A 17,251-nucleotide genomic window follows, 5' to 3' on the forward strand; every position below is an offset into this window, starting at 1 on the left:
ATATAAACCAAATAACCAAAAGAATTATTTATGTCCACAGGGCACTGGCAGGGGAGCAGAGTGTAAGAGGTAGGGGAAAATATGACACTTTTTTGAGTATAACTTTTTGTACAGTTTGAACTTTTAGAAACTTGTTATGTTCTACATATTCAAAAATAAAAATTTATAAGAATAGGAAGAATAAAAGAGATAACTGACAACAAAGAAAGAATCCAACTGTCTTTTAAATGAATGGCATAATGACAGAGAAAAACACAAAGAAGTAATCCAAATGTTTTAATATTATTATATAATTATCAAAATATAACTTACATTTAAAAAAATTCACCAGTTTTTCCCACCATTCATTTCACTTACTTTAAGTATAATTTAGTTTGTGCAATATCTTTAAGGGGGTTGGAAGATAGAAAAAAGTAGTTTTGGAAGGTTTAACAACAAAGGGTAACTAATAGTCTACCTTTAAAATTTTTGTGGCATATCAAAAGTTACTATTTGTTCTAGATTTTTCAGGAAAATTATTGTTTTAAATATTACATTGTAGGTTTTATTTTTCCTACATTTGAACTTGGATAATATGACCACCACCAAAAGTATACTTTTATTCATTTAATAATAAAATGAGTTGTTTAGGGAAACATAACTTGTGAATGGTTGATCTTCTGTTAGTGACCTTGGGCTGCTATAACAAAATTTTACAAACTGGATGACTTAAACTGCAGACATTTATTTCTCACAGTTCTGGTGTCCTGAAGTCCAAAGTTAAGGTGTCCATTTAGTTCCTGGTGAGGGCCCACTTCCTGGCTTGCAGATGGTCACCGTCTTGCTGTGTCCTCGCATGACAGGGAGAGAAACAAGTTCTCTGATCTCTTCACATGAGGGTACAAATCTTATCATGAATACCACACTCTTATGACCTCATCTAAACCTAATTACTTCCCAAAGGCCTTCTAATACCATCACAGTGGGGGTTAGGGCTTCAACATATGAATTGTGGGAGACACAAACATTTACTTCATAACAAGTATTTGTAACTATGTTTTCAGCACAGTATTTGGACTGTATACCATGAATCTAGAAGGAAAAATTGCAAATAAATCTTAAACTCTTTTAAGTTGTTTAGTTTTTTATTTGTTTTTAATAGTGGCAAATGTATAACAATTCTGAAAGTACTTTGTGTGAATGACAGGGCTGAGAAAATAAGTAAATGTGACGATGATGTTGGAAAGCGATGTTTTTGCTTTGATAAAAGGGTATATGGAATGCAGGCAGGCACCAGAAGAGCCCTGTGGATTAGGTTGGAATTGGAGATATCAATAGAAACATGTTTCCTGTGTCCATGGGAAGGGCAAGAAGCAATGACATATCAGGCATAATGAGCATACTTAAAGGATAGATGTTGGCTTTTAAGTGTCATTTCCCACTTAATGAAACCAGAGATAATTGAAGATATGACTAATTCCAGGACTGGGGAAGGGAAGGTGTTAATATGAGTCTGGAACATCTTGTTTAGGAAGTACTCAAAAAAAAAAAAAAGTGTGTTAAAAGGATACAGAAGACAGCCTGAGGGACCTTTTTGGCATCAAAAATTAAGGAGTGAATAAAAAGGGGTCTATGAGTGTATATTTATAAACAATAGGTAAAAAAAGACAAATAAATGGGGAAGAGAAAACTTTTCCTAACAGTATGTCAACTGATAAATGTGGAAAGAATAATGGATTAGGAAAATCACTATTTTGCAACCATCACAGAACAAATTGCAATAGGCAGGGATCATTAATGGACTCTAAATGTAGGGAGACATGTTTGGTGAAAAACAGAATATTTGCATAATTCCAAACTATCACCTCACAGATCTCATATTAGTTGCAAGGGAGGGAAATAGTTACTATACAGTGGAAAAATGGAACAACACTTTGACCTGGGGGTCCAAATTAATGTCACCAATGACTGAGAGATGGACAAGGTACCTTCAGATGTGACACCCTAAAGAGAACACATCACTTATGTCGTATGCTAATGGGGCATATATTGCCTGAACAGAATTAAGAGGAAACATCAGATGTGACAACAGAATGCAATGAATGACCGTAAACTGCTGGATCTTATGTTGGAGGGAAAACAATGCTATGAATGGCACAGCTGGGTCATTTCACAAAATTGAACAATAGGCTATAGATTAGATCATGTTATCAAAGTTAAATTTCCCGAATTTGAAATATATATATATATGTGTGTGTGTGTGTATATATATGGAAGTATATGTATTTAATATATATTATATATCAACATTAATTATATAATTTTTTATAGAAATGGGGTTTCACTATGTTGTCCAGGCTGGTCTTGAACTTCTGGGCTCAAGTGATTGATCGTCCCACCTCAGCCTCCTGAGTAGCTGGGAATACAGGCACATTCCACCATGCCTGGCTTAAATTATATAATTTAATGAGAGAGCACACAAAGGTGACAAAGTAGTACAAATTGGTGAAACTGGGAAAGGGTATACAGAAGTCCTCTACACTAATTGAGCAACCTTTACAAGTTTGAAATTACAATATTTCAAAATTAGAATTTAAAAAGGAATGGATTTTTATGAATTGTTTACTCTTGAAGAGAATGTCCCAGGAAAATAAAAAGCCAGCTAAATTTCCAAGGAATGAGCCCCTGAATGCTTGGCTTATGGCAAGCTAGATAAGTTTCTTATTTCATTACTTTAAAGATCCCTGTTTGAACAAACCTCTTTAAAATCTTTCCCTTTCACATTAGATCGGCTCCTTTTGTAGATCCTCTATTCCTTTTTGCCTTGTAGCGTAGCAATCCTACAGGTAATGTGTGTGCTTCCTCATTTGCTTCCTTTGAATTGTGATAACCCAGCGGAAGCCCTCACAAGAGCACAAGTCCACAAGTGCCTCACAGGCTAGGGCACGTTCCCAGGCCATTTCTCTCTCCAGTGGCCCTTTTCCCTTTCAGCTCCAAATCTAATTTTTCACTCAAGATAAGCAACCAGATGGCTCGCTGGGCCTCCAGGGGGCCTCCAATGTAATAGGAACTCACTTTGTATCTAATGGAGAGGACGAGGATTAACAGTCCTGACCAGCCAAATTACATATTGCCTCACATCTGTGATGCTGCCAGCAGCTAAAAGAACTGTAGGGACTTCATTTCATTCACTCTCTCATGGTCTTTGAGAGTTAGATAAGGAACAAGTATCACACGGTCCATCCTTTAAAAGAATCAACTGATGCCCAGATATATTATGTGCAACATTCATAGATTCATAGATCTGGCAAAGCCTTCTCTTCAGAAAAGAAATATTTTGCCATGTTTGACAGTAAAATTTTCTGAAGTTATAAAATAATAATAATTAAAAAGATATAGTTAGAAGTATTATTATACATCCATTTCAGGTCATAATCGACAGAATAACTTATACCATCTATTTCACTCTTAAAATGTGCATGACTCTGTGTGTGTGTGTGTGTGTGTGTACATTCATGTTATAATTGCCTTATCAATAATTTTAATGTAATTATTTGTTGAGAAAGATGATGAGATTATGAAATATATCACTTTTGCTTTGGCTTTTGCAGAGCTTAGATGTTTCCAAATGCTGCACAATTGTAGAGCTGAGAGGAACTTGGGAAAGTGCCACATCTAATACTTTCCATTCTAGCAGGATCCTTTTAAAAATAACCCACGAATATTACCCTCTCCCTTATTATTCTAGAGATTGAAGAGACAATAGGAACACAATGTAGAAAGGGGATTCATCTCCAATATCAATTAGTATGTTTAGTCTTAACAGATTTCTTTTTTGGTTTTATATCTCTCACCAGGGGCCTCAAACATTGTTACTCAGATTATTAATGCTTCATTTTGATCACAATTTATTAATAGTGTTGATTTTTCTCTCTGCCCTCCTTGACTTCACTTTCTTCTTTTACTTTTTCTTCAGCCTGATTCAGTTGCCATATACTTTTTTTCTCAAACCCTTTGAGTGTTGAGACTCTATACCATCCTGACCAATAACTTTCCTTCTTTCAGATTTAAAACTGAGTCTTTGAATCTGACAGCAAAGTTTAGTCTTTCTTCCTCAACTAACAGTTACTAGATATATCAAGAATGCTGTGATCTTGGAGTAACTTCAAGGCTTTTATTTCTAAAGTTATTAAACAGTTATTTTAACAGGGCTTTAATACTATACTCATAGGGGCAGGGAGCAGTGGCTCATGCCTGTAATCCTAGCATTCTGGGAGGCTGAGGTAGGAGAATAGCTTGAGCTCAGAACTTGAAGACCAGCCTGAGCAAAAGTGAGATCCCATCACTATCAAAAAATAGAAAAAAATTGGCTGGGTGTGGTGGCATGAACCTGGAGTTCTAGCTAATGGGGAGGCCAAGGCAGGAGGATCCCTTGAGCCCAGGAGTCTGAGGTTGCAGTGAGCTATCATGTTGCAGTGAGCTATTATGATGCCACTGTAATCTAGCCTGGATGACAGAGTATGACTCTGTCCCCAAATAAATAAATAAAATAAAAAATAAATAAAATACTGTAGTCCTGAAAAAATTATACCCCTGTAGGTTATGCTGTGAATTTCTATTTCTTATTTCTTGGCCCAGAATTTTTGCATTGAGATTTATAAAAGTTGTGATTATTGGATGTTTGCTGATGGTGTTCAAAAGCTACTGCTCCCTTAATGCAGCACACTGCTATCAAGTGAATACTGAAGCCTGAATTCTGTAGGCAAAAAATAACTGAGTCAGAATTTAGTATAATTTCCCACTTAACTTTCCTCCACATGATACAATATTACATGTAGCTAATATCATACTATAGTAATTCAGGGAAATTACTGCTTTTTCAGTGCTAGAAATTGAACTAGTTTATTACTTCATTTTATAAATATTTATTACGTACTCAAATTATGAGGCATTGTTTTAGCTACTTGATGTGGGGGAAATCGTGGCCAATGAAACACTGCTCTCAAGAAATTTATATTCCATTGAAAAAGGCAAATATAATACACTGGCAAACATGCAATCAATAGGATAGCTTTGGTCATTAATAAATTCTATGAAGAAAAACAAAAATAAGGGGATGTGTAAGAAAGTGACATGGGGTGGGGTGAGAGTGGGGCAGCAGTCAAGTTGGATATTCAGGGAAGGGCTCTCAGAGAAAGTGTCATTCCAATGGGGGCCTGGATGATAAGGGAGCTGCCACCCAGACAATGCGAGTATAGACACAAAGCTCCTAAAGCCTGAAAGAGGCTGGCACATTTGAAGAACAGAAAGAAGGCCAGGGTACTGAGCACAGGCAGCAGTGAGGGAGAGTGGTAGGAGAGGATGTCAGGCAGGGCTAGAGGGCTTGGATGAAGTAGGCTGAGATGAGGAATTCACCATATTTCATGCTTATTTTGCATCTAGGCCAAGCAGTTATATTGGAAGAGGAGAGGTAATTGTCTAAAATGGTCGAGGCAAGGTGAGTTACTGATCTAAGAGAATAGCTATGCTGGTAGTCTAAAATGGTCGAGGCAAGGTGAATTACTGATCTAAGAGAATAGCTATGCTGGTAAGCCTTAGGACAATCCAAATTTTTGCTCTGTCCATTAGCTAAAACCTCTAGATCCACTAAGTGAGAAATTATGGGATTTTTTAAAAGAGAGGTGGTCTGTAGTTGAAGATGTCATGTCACTATTGCCAGCTGTAGATGGCCTTTCCACAGCCCACTCTATTCTCACACAAAAAGGGCATATATGGTGGTAGACTCCAATTTATATAGAGACCAGAAGACAGATCCAGTCTTCATTACTTAATCAGCACAGATGGCCTTCCCTGAAGCTTTCTTAGGGTAAAAAGAGTTTATTTAAATAAAATTTTATTCATCATTATTTGGGAAGAGAACAGTGGTAATGGTAATTTCAAACAGCAACTAATATAAAAGTTCATCTATATTTGGTTGTAAATGATTTTATATTAGTTTGGCATCAGGTTTCATCTCTTCATCATTTAGCAGCTATGTAACACTGGTCCAGTTATTTAACCTCCCTAAGTCTCATTTTCCTCTTCTGTATAACTAAGACAATAATAGTATCTGACAGAATTGTTGTGAGAATTATATTAAACAAGATAATATATGCAAAGCACTGAGCACAATACCTGTTACCTAATGGCCACTCCACATAGTTACAGAAGTTAACAACAATAATAACCACTCACATTTAATGCTTAAATTTTATAGAACACCTTCACATGCATGATGCCATTTGATGCTTACAATAATCTGTGAGGCTAAATTCCTTACATAACATCATGCAGCTTTAAGTAATCAAAGCTCATTTTAAAATAAAATCCTATACCTAAAGAATAGAAATCTATTAGAAGGAATGAGACAGGGGAGGCAGGAATAATGGCCTAGAGGCCAACTAAGTGGTAAGGGGAGTCAGTTTAGGTTTAACATTTTTTATAAATAATCTATAGTCTAATATTTCATATATGGATGACAAAATCGTTGATCCATTTTGCATATTCATTAAAATGTCATTAATACAATACCTTTCATTCTTTTGGAGAAATCATGTTAAAAATTCATAGTCAAATTGTGTTCCCAATCAGAGTCACACACCACTCATTAAGTGATGCAGATTATCTGGTATTTCTATTTCACACTTATTTCTCTGACATGCAGTTAGTTTTGGGAAGCAACATGCCCCCTCTTCAGCAGATACACAGCTACATAAATGCTTCACACAGGAAGGGAAGAAAAATCTCCTGCCCCCTTCAAATAGCAGGGAGATTGGGGTGACATCAGCAGAAATACATCATTAATATGCTTCTGTGTCATACATGTGGAATTCTTAACAAACCCTGTAAGAGGTTAGGCACTCCAACTGGGATTTGGCTAATGCTTTGGAAAACTACTTCTCTTTTGGCACAACTGCTTTCTCTCAATGTGGGAATAGGGCCAAGTGGGCCAGCGGTGGCACTAGATAGATTGATGAGGGTGCCTACCACTGAAATATTTTCCTATGTGCTGCAGCTGTGTCATCTTTATTCTCATGGCCCTATCTTCAGGCATTTTCCCTCTTTTATTCAGGGAATGAGACTCCACAAGAGAGACACTACCCTTGACAGCCTTGTTATGCCTTCAGGTCAATGCCAAACACACAAAGGTCCCTGATTTACAAAGGGAGAAACTATATCTTGCACAGCCTCAGGCAAAACACAGGACTGGAATGACTCAGTGAGCTGCCTTTGTGTTTTTCCCTGGCCCAAGTTAACCTTAGGCAAAACTGTAAAATAGTTAAAAGTCTGAGGTCGATCTTTGGTTTCTACTTTTCTATATTCCATTTTTCTTGTTTAGGTTTCTCCTATTACTTAGGTTCTACACTGTGCAAGGCACTGTGGGGAAAGTTATATGAAGATGCAAAGAGTTGTAAGACACAGTCCTTCTCCAGAGGAATTTTGGTGACTGAAATAGCTAACGGTCGCATATCTGACATAACAGCATCTGAGAAGGAAGGCTAGTTTAGGATGGGAGGGTTTACTACAAATTACATGCAACTGGGAACAACCAAACCTGCCTATGAGTGAGAAGAACACACTAAAAATAAGGAATGGCCGTAAATGACATGACCTATAATGATTTGTTTTTGGAAGACCCATTGTGTTGACACATCATACTGAATGTCCTGAAATCATCCATTGTCTCTGAGGTACAGCACAAGTACTATAAATCGGGAATTATAATTTTAAAACCCTCTGCACATAACAGAATTACCTGGTTTACAGCATCTGACTGGTGTTCACAATAAATGCTCTGTAACATCTGTTGATGATTTGGGTTACAAATGCTAGAAAATTCTAATATAATTTGCTGTACCTCAGCTTGATTTATTTATCACATTTATATAAACTGGCTCTCCAAACTGTTTCCCAGAAATCAATAATGTAGTAACTTCTCCAATAACAAATATCAGCCAAAAAGAAAAGAAACTGGGATGCAACATAGAAAACATGTGAAAATATGGGGCATATTTTTAGCTCAAGTTATAAATGAAATAGAGAGTCAATAGTGTTTTCGGTAGTTCTCCAATGAGCACGGGGTTCATACATAGGAGGAGCAAAAGCATAAAGAGCTTGAAAAATAAGAGCATAAAACCACCAAGACTCATAATGACATCTCATACATAGCTCTAATTTAGACAAGCTTGTGCCTACTACTTAAGCGTGTACATGTGTGTGCACTCATGCACACACACACACACACACACACACACACGCACAGCCCTAGTTAGATTCAACCCTCTTATTTTAGTCCATTTTATATACAACAGGTTCGGAGGGGCAAAATTTTCCATTTGTGTTATTGAAGTCTGTATTGCATTCTCTGTCATTCCTCTTTGACCCAGGTGCAGTGGATTATAAAGAAAAACTAGTTGGAATCAGAAAATTCAAGCTTGAGTCTTGATTTAGCCATTTATTAGCTGTGTCCTTTAAAGCACATTACTTGTCCTCTATGACCCGTAGTTTGCTTTACTTAGAAAGGAGGGTTAATTATAGCTTGCAACTATTAAATAAACAATCCACCAGTGTGCAATGTGTATCAGAAAACTCAGCTGAAAACTATAACTTGACTGTTCATATAATTATAATGGGCTTAAATTGAATGGAATTCAGAGGCTGTTTTTGTGGTTATCATGACTGATATTGTATCTTTTCACCTGGTGATTAGACTTGAGTGGTGCTTTTGAAGAGTGTAGGAGAAAGTCAAGTCCATGTGTCAGTTCAATGTGTTCAATTGCAAATAATAGAATACTCATTTTGTAGTGATTTTTAATATAAGGGTTTATTTTTCTTATAAATCAGGATGCTAGATGTAGGAGACTATAGTTCTTGCTTCAATATTTCCTTGCTGCCAGATCTAACATACCTGAAATATTTTGGGGCTTTCCTTTTTTGAGTGTAAGATGTTGGCCTCAACTCCTAATATTGGGTTCCATTCAAGGCAAAAAGAAGTACAGGGGTATGGCAGCCACTCTTTCTAATGAAATAATAGAGAGAGATTTATCCTCTTTCCTCAGTAAATCAAAATGTTTCCCAGAAAACATCAGTAGATATCTAATTCTACCCCATTGATTAGAAAAAAATACTGTGGCCACCTCTTGGTGCAAAGGGAACTGACAAAATCAAGGTTTTTTTTTACCTAAGCATAATTCTACCCTGAACCTAATTTAGGCTTTTTAGCAAGAAAGGGGAAGGGAAAGAAAATTGGGCAGTTGACTCAAAATATGTGCCATAAACTAAAGCTTCAATGAAATAATTTAAAATTGAGTTACCTTTCCTAATCAAGCACCAATATTTTTATTACACTGAGACTTCAACGATCAATATCTGGTAGCACAGATACAGGTGTGTGGAACATTTCTATTTACCCAAATATGCCAGTTCTCAGATAAAATGACTGCATTTCGTGTTAAGCTGGCTTTTCACATTAGTTACTCTAATTGAGGAACATTTAGCTTCTTGGAACAAAAACCATCCAAACCATATTTTTTCCCCCTGATATGTCTGTAACTATAAAAATCAGCAAATAAAAAGAACCACATCAGCAAGGCATTGACGTGTGCACACATCTAAGTTTACCAACAGTAGCTAATTAGTTGTTGTATCTGGATGAATTATAAATGGTGAAAGAACTGAAATTAGCAACTATGACTCCCATGTAGGCAGCTGATCTTGGTTGCATCTGTAAATATGACAAGAACCAGCATTTGCTTCTTATAGGTTTAAAGAGAAAGATACATACTAACTTGTGTGCATAAAGACTTTCTGCCTATTTGATGATGGTAATCAAGTCATGCCCTTCATATCTCATTGCATTTACCCACGAATTTGATAATTTCTATCTGTACCCATGGGGCAAATGCACTAGCATCTATGTGGTCAGTATATAGTGCTTGCAGTATAAGAATTCTTCCCTTAGTTACATGATTTAAAAGACTATTTTGAGGAAGAGATAGTATGCAGAGGAGAGAACAGCCTGGAAGAAAAAGTAGTGTGTAGAGAGACCTTTGGAACAGGGAAAAGGATTTATCAATATTAAAAAAGTCCTAGAATGTATTTCTTTAGTTTCCTTCCTTATCAGTCGTCTTGGGCATATGTGTAGAATGGTGGAATTAACACGAAATGTAGCTAGAGCTGTGGGCTTACAAAGAAGTTAGACTATCACATGTGTTCTGTGAGAGTTCTCTGTAAGGAGTAGGCATGCACGGCCCTACCTGCCTTAAAATATTTAAGACTATGTATCAATAAAAAAAATTAGATGTCCATTTCTATGGAAATTGAACTATTTCTTAGCAACTTGCTTCATAAATAGGAAAAAGATGTCAAAATTCTCCAGAAGCCGAAGGCATTTAATATTAGAACAACTTTATATTTTCATTTTAATCACCAACACCAAAACAATGTCTGATTGTCTCGGTTTAGTGCATTAATTTGATTGAGATCATGTCCAGTACTGGATATAGGGAAATTCTGTTTAATCTCCTAATAGATTTCTATAGGACATCATCAGGCAGAAACTCATGGGATAACAGAATGGTTTGGGCTACAGTTTAGTATGTGCTTTTTTTTTTTTTATAAACTCCAATTGCAAGAAAATGGAAGGACTAATTCACTCTGCCAATTTGCTTTTAAAAGTTCAGAGACCTTTAGTAGAATTACAAAACTACGCCTCTCATACAAGCTGGGTTGCCCCAAGAAACTCTCTAAGGCCACTTGATGGGTTTTCCTTCAGCACTGTTGATGCCCAGCCTGCCATGACCTCATAATTAGTAAAGTGGAGCACAGACACAATAGACCCATTAGTATGCTAGTACTTCCACCACCGCACTGCAAGCCAAAAGATACTTGGAGGACAACACCAGAACACATTCCCTGTGCAACTGGATATCTTTTGAACTTAAGAAGAATATGAACATTATAAACCCTTGAAACATTTCAACAGGGGTATCTATAGACAAAAGATCTCTTTAGTAGTGCCTCTGCACCATAACAGGAAAACAAGCTGACCACTTCAATGTACAACTGAAAAAGAATGAAGGTTGTGCACTGACCTGCATAAGAGAAAACCTATACAAAGCACAGTTTCCATTTCAGATATAAAACTAGGCTTAGCTTTGGACAGTGATAAATTGAATGACCAGGGCCAGTAAAGTGAAATGTGTTTTTTTTTTTTTGTTTTTTTGGTTTTTTTTGCCTGTCAACCATGCCTTAGTTTGCAAAATCATTATGTCCCATTCTTTTATAACCTTGCTTGCCCATATAGGCTCACAGATAGGTATTTGATTCTGAACTAGTCAATTAGAGAAACTTACTCCCCACCCCAACATAGCTGCATGTAACAATTTTTCCCTCTATATGGAAAGAAACTGTGCCTGAGAATGATGCCAATGAAGACAAAAGTAAAGCTGAGAGATGGGGGTGGGAGGTGAGAGAGAGAAAGAAGGAGAGAAAGAATCATTTCAGAAGCTGCACCCAGCTGAAGTTGATCCTAAATCTATCTTTGGGCTTTTAATGCCAAGTTTTTTTTTTTTCTTGAGCTATATTAACTTGGGATTCTCTCACTTGAAATTATAGGTATACTGTCAAATACACAAAATTGAAAGTACGAAGAATTCCAGAAAATAGCTTATCCTTCAAAAAGTTTTTAGAACACAACCAAAATGTCACCATATAGCAAGCCAAACCAAAACCTGGCTTGGCTGTGGCCTAGCTATATTGTCAGGGGGATATGGAATTTGAACCTGTTAAATTTGTCATGCCTGACACTTTAAACACTGTCATCACTGTTATTATAAGTCAAATCTCTCTAACACCACATTTTAAGATAACAGAATATTTTTCATGGTTATTTGAACTCAGAGCCCAGCATATCAGTAAAAGTTACTAGGGAAATACTCAGCAGGAGTGAACAGGACTACATCTGTAGTTGGAGGTTCGAATTATTATACTTTTGTTAGAAATACTGAGAGTTTAAGTTACTTGGTAGAAAACATTTCATGGGCCTGAGTTTAGTCCTCACAATCTATGGGCCACACTGAGATTTGGCAATGTCTCCGGGTTTGAGGCAGGAAATAGTGTTGTCAAAATTGCAAGGGGGTTTTGGTCTAGGTCCAGTTGCTTGTTGCACAAAGATCCAATTATTGAGACTATGAGGATTGCCAAGGAAGAAAGGAATTTTAATAGGACAGACATCTTGTTGGGAAAATGGGAGAAGCTGCCTCAAATCTAAGGGAGATTATGGGCTTTTGAAGGAGGGGATGCCTTGGGGCAGGTCATGATGTAACTGTTATAACAAGGGGCTAGGTGCACTGGGGGTAGGTTGTCGGGGATGGTGAATCTGGGCATTAGGAAGTCTTCCCCCGGGCCTTCAGAAACTCAGATCCTTTATCACAAAGCATCCACCATTTTGGGGACACAACTCAAAATGTCAAGTAGTTAGTTAAGAGAGAGGATTATAAAAAAAGATATAGGGCTCATTGAAATTTGCTCATAGAGCCAGTTGCAATGATCCTATGTTTATACCCAGGACTATACAGCCAGCAAAGGGAGTGGATCCATTGCAGAGTTTTGCTTTGCTTGGGGGCCTAAAATTTAATCCTATACTATTGTTTCTCCACCCTCAACTGTTTCACCATAAGCAGTATGGGGTGTAAAGATTTATGTATAAATTGTATGAGATAAATGGGAATCCTGAATTATGACTGCAAAACAAAGCCTAAGGAAAAACACAACTGTCTATTTAGTTGAAAAAAGATGACTATCAGTGCTTATCTGTCAGAGCTTTTAACTAAAAGGCCACAAGACTCAAAAAAAAAAAAAAAAAAAAAAAAAGGACACTGCAGAATAGAAGTTGAAATTCTTTCCAGATTAGGTTCTCTTTGCACCTAGCCACTTGATAGACATTAGTCCAGTGTTTTTTGTTGTTGTCGTTTTTTGTTGTTTTTTTTCTTAACTTAATAAACATGCTGTGGGGCTCATCTGGAGACCAGAGTGTTGTACACATTGGCTTTTTTAACAGCTCTGTGAGGGAATTGATCACAGATACTCTAGTTTTGACCTCAGAGCATGGGGTGGGCTTAGTTAAGTGTGCTCACTGTCAATATTTCTCCTCCATACATAATGCAGAGCACACACTCCAAGTCCTAACTGAGTAATTTGGAGTCAATACTTAGGAGAGTGAGAGAAGAAAAATCTCACGTTATGGTTTATAACCGCTGCTGTTTAACACTTAGATCAAAAGCTTTACGGTGATCACACCTTTGGTGCATTTCACTTACACAGGAGCGGCTGGAGGTGATTTTTTTCTGTTATAGTTTATTCCCTATGGAAGAGACTGTAGATGTTGCTGGCCAATGTATTAAGAAGTTTCATGCTTTGTGTGATTGTTGTGGGGCTGGTGGTAAGGAGGAGACAGGGTGCCCATCTATGGCAATTCTCAGCCACAAATTGCTATAGAGCCTGTATATTCCAATTTGGCTAAAACAGATAATATTGACACTCATTTTTTCTTTTAATCATAATATATAAAATACATATTCTATCATCACAGAAAGGATTTGACAGAACGCTATTTTGGATAGCTGCATATATTCAATACTGCACAAGTAGGTGGAGGTCAATTAGGAGTCTATAAATCAGGTAGTTTTTTGCCTGCAGCCTTTCTCATGCTTTAGGGTAACACCTTACTGGCTCTCAGAGTCCGTATAGCTTTGTGCATCTGTTTTTTCCTAGATTCTCCCCCAAGAGTAGCTGGTGATGCTACTGATGGAGCAATGTTGTGCTTATGGTGGCTCCATTTGTACTCCAGGGGACTCCTGTGTCTAGGGCAGCTCTCTACAGATATTCCAGCACCAACAGGGGTGTCACAACACAGATCTAGACCCTAGAGCTGTGAGGAGTACTCATTCTCCGCTCAGAATCCTCTTGAGGGCAGCTCCAAGGACTTTATTTCATCTAGTAATGCTCAAAGATTAACTTGCAATCTTGCATTTAAGACAGCAGTTTGATAGTTCCATAGATCTGGGTTTTTTGGAAACATTCTCCGTCGGAATTTAATCCAGTTTCATCGTACAGGTTAAGTATCCCTAATCTTAAAATCCAAAATTCTCTAGAATCAGAAACATTTTGGATGTCAGCATGACGCTCAAAGACAATGTTCATTAGAGCATTTTGGATTTCAAATTTTTAGATTAGGGATGCTGAGCTGGAATAATGAAAATATTGCAAAATAAAAAAAAAAATCCAAACTCTGAAACACTTCTGGTCCCAAGCATTTTGACTAAGAGGTACTCAACCTGTATTTGTAAAAGAGCCAACAAAACTAGTCCAGTTTCACAGAGACCTGTCTCACAATAAGTAAGATATAAATTATAAATGTACTGTTTAAAGCAACTATGAATTAAGTGAGGTCTTCATTTCTTAATCTGTATGTCCTTTTAAAGAGATATAGTATACAGAGTTGGGATATGAGATTAAGAGCCAGAAACACTGGAGTTCATTCCTTCTGAACTTAATCGCTGGGTGTAATGAGTCAGTCACTTAATTTTCTGAGTCTTGGTTTCCCTTTCAAATTAAAAATAGGAACAGTACACATTTGAGTTTGCATTAAGTGTCAGACACCGTGATGACTAAATATTCTGCCTTCATTTCACTGAGTTTTGTTATAACTCCATGGGGTAGGCATTACCATCACCATCATCATCATCATCATCATCGTTCCTACTGCACACATGAGGGCACTGAAACCCAGAGAGGTTCCGTTTTCTGTCTGAACTCTTAAAGGTGAGAAGTGATGAAACAGGGATTTAAACCCAGAAAACTTTGGCTCTAGAAACGTTTTTGCTAATAATTACTCTCTACTTCTGATACTACTAATTTCTTTACAGGGTGGGCATGAACATAAAATTTTTGAAAGTGTTTGGAAAAAACACTTTGTAAACTGGAAGGTAATATGAAGGCATGGTTAGATTATTATTTTTAGTCAGATCCAGAAGTCCTGTTCCTGCTAGCTCCTCCTGGTCCCCTGCTATTCCCCAACCAGATTTCATTCCTGGCTGAAGCCTAGCAAAATGTTTGGTATGCTCAGTATATTAGTAGTCCCTGTAATACCAAATGTATTTATTTTTCAGGTTAATATATTTACACTTTAAGAGATAGTGCCTGATAGCCTCCCAATACCTCAATAAAAAATACTTTTATACCATATAACATGATAAGCCTAAGGAGGAGAGTGTCTTTAAGTTAGTGTGGTTCTTCTATAAACTCTTCATGGGGAAGTCAACTCTGTGAACCAGGACTTCCCAGAGTCTGGCCTTTGCACCACTTGCATCAGGTTTATCCAGCATCTATGGTCAAAATTCAGACTCCTGGGCCCTGCTTTGAGACTCTGATTCGTTGCTCTAACCAGATCCTTAGTTGAATCTTAAGGACACTATAGTTTGATGCCAACTGCTCCAGAGTTAATTATAGATCCCACTCTATAATTTCTTACAGGCCATTTAATACACAAGTAGATATTTCCCACGAGGGATGTCAGGGCCAGTTTGTTCAAAAGAGTGTTGACTATCAAGGATGAGAATTATATCAACTTGAAAAAAATCTGTGTGCATCTTGCATGAAGGAGTAAATGAGTTGTGTAATGTATAGAGATGATCTATTCATTAAAAAGGTTCTCTTTCTAGTTGAGGGTCAAATGACATTTTCTTGTCTTGGTTTGCAGAACACCTTTCATAGCATAAATCAGCAATGAAAACCCAACTGCTCCACTTAGCTGCAGTTTGGGGGGATGGCTAATTGATTCACTTGCAACTTTGTTTCGAATGATTTCATTTTCCCTGAAGAAAAAGTTAATAAATGTGCAGAGATATTTATTTTTAAAAATAGTGATTTTTAATGTTTCTTCCCTGTACCATATGATAGACAAGAGATGATAGAAGCCTTCCTCTAGGTCTGACAAGATTCCCAAGCAGTCAGTGAGCAGGTTGAGAGGGGTTACTGGAGCAATGTCTCTCTGACACGGTACTGATTTGTAATGTAGGAGCTTTTCCTGTGACTAAAAGGACAGGAAAAAAACCAACCATCCTAAGAACATTGAGGTCTACTGAACCATGTACTCTAAGCAGCCAGAAAAATTTCAAGTCTCTCACTTCAAAGGTGCTGGAAAACTTTCAAGTGCAAATGCTGGAAAGCTAGGGCCCAGAGTTGAAAGACAGGAGCATGATTTTTGTTTTTATTTTCAAAGGAGCATAGTATCTTCTGGAATTACCATGATTACATTATTTTGAATGGGGGTAGTTTCTATTTAAAGGCCTCTGAAACCGAGACAAAATATATAAAGATGATTGTGACACTCAAAAGCACTCTCATTCCCAAGGGTCTGTCAATCATCGTATTCCGTGCCCATTCTCCCCCAGCTGTATAAATTGGCCCCAGGGTACACAGAAAGCTTCCGTTTCAGAATATGTCTCTCAACCCAATTTTTCTTAAAATTGGTCTAGCTATTAAGTTAGAAGACAGAAAATATAACCTTAGTGAGGGGGATACATTCATAGGGACATCTGCCACTCAAAGCAACTATATTTCCACACACAAATCTGTTGTCCATGAAGTGCCAAAATGCCCATGTCTGCAGAAGAACATCTGAGCACTAAATTTTGGAGACTGTTAGCAGATGAATTCATGGGATTTGCTATACATTCCTTTGTTCAGACAAATTGGGAGCTGCCCCCTGAGGCCTCTGCTCATAGAATTTTAAAGTTTTCGCTGAGTTACAAAAACAAAGGGAATAGTATCATGGGTCAGTGGCTATTACTAGTAAATCATTTATTTACAGAGGCTTACTGCAGAAACCCCTTAAAACCTATAAAATATAAATAGTGTAAAATAGTTCACATCTTTTGGAAATCTGCTCATAGACTTGATTCTCCGCTAATGGATGCACTTGGGCAGCTTCAGAGTTTTAGCAACTCTTCCTTCCTCTTGGTGGCTGCACACACACAGAAGGAATTGTTGTCTATTGTGGCTGATGTTCTGAGTAAAGGCAGGAAATCTTCAGGAACACACTGAAAATGGGAATCAGTTATTAAAATTGAGTTGTTCTTCAAATTTCTCAATTACCTTAGAAATGATTATTTAAAATCCATTTGCCATGATCTGACACGGCCCCTTGTCAAGGCTCACCAGCTAATTGCGT

The sequence above is a fragment of the Lemur catta genome, chromosome 1 (genome assembly GCF_020740605.2).
Source record: "Lemur catta isolate mLemCat1 chromosome 1, mLemCat1.pri, whole genome shotgun sequence".
Taxonomy (NCBI): Eukaryota; Metazoa; Chordata; class Mammalia; order Primates; family Lemuridae; genus Lemur; species Lemur catta.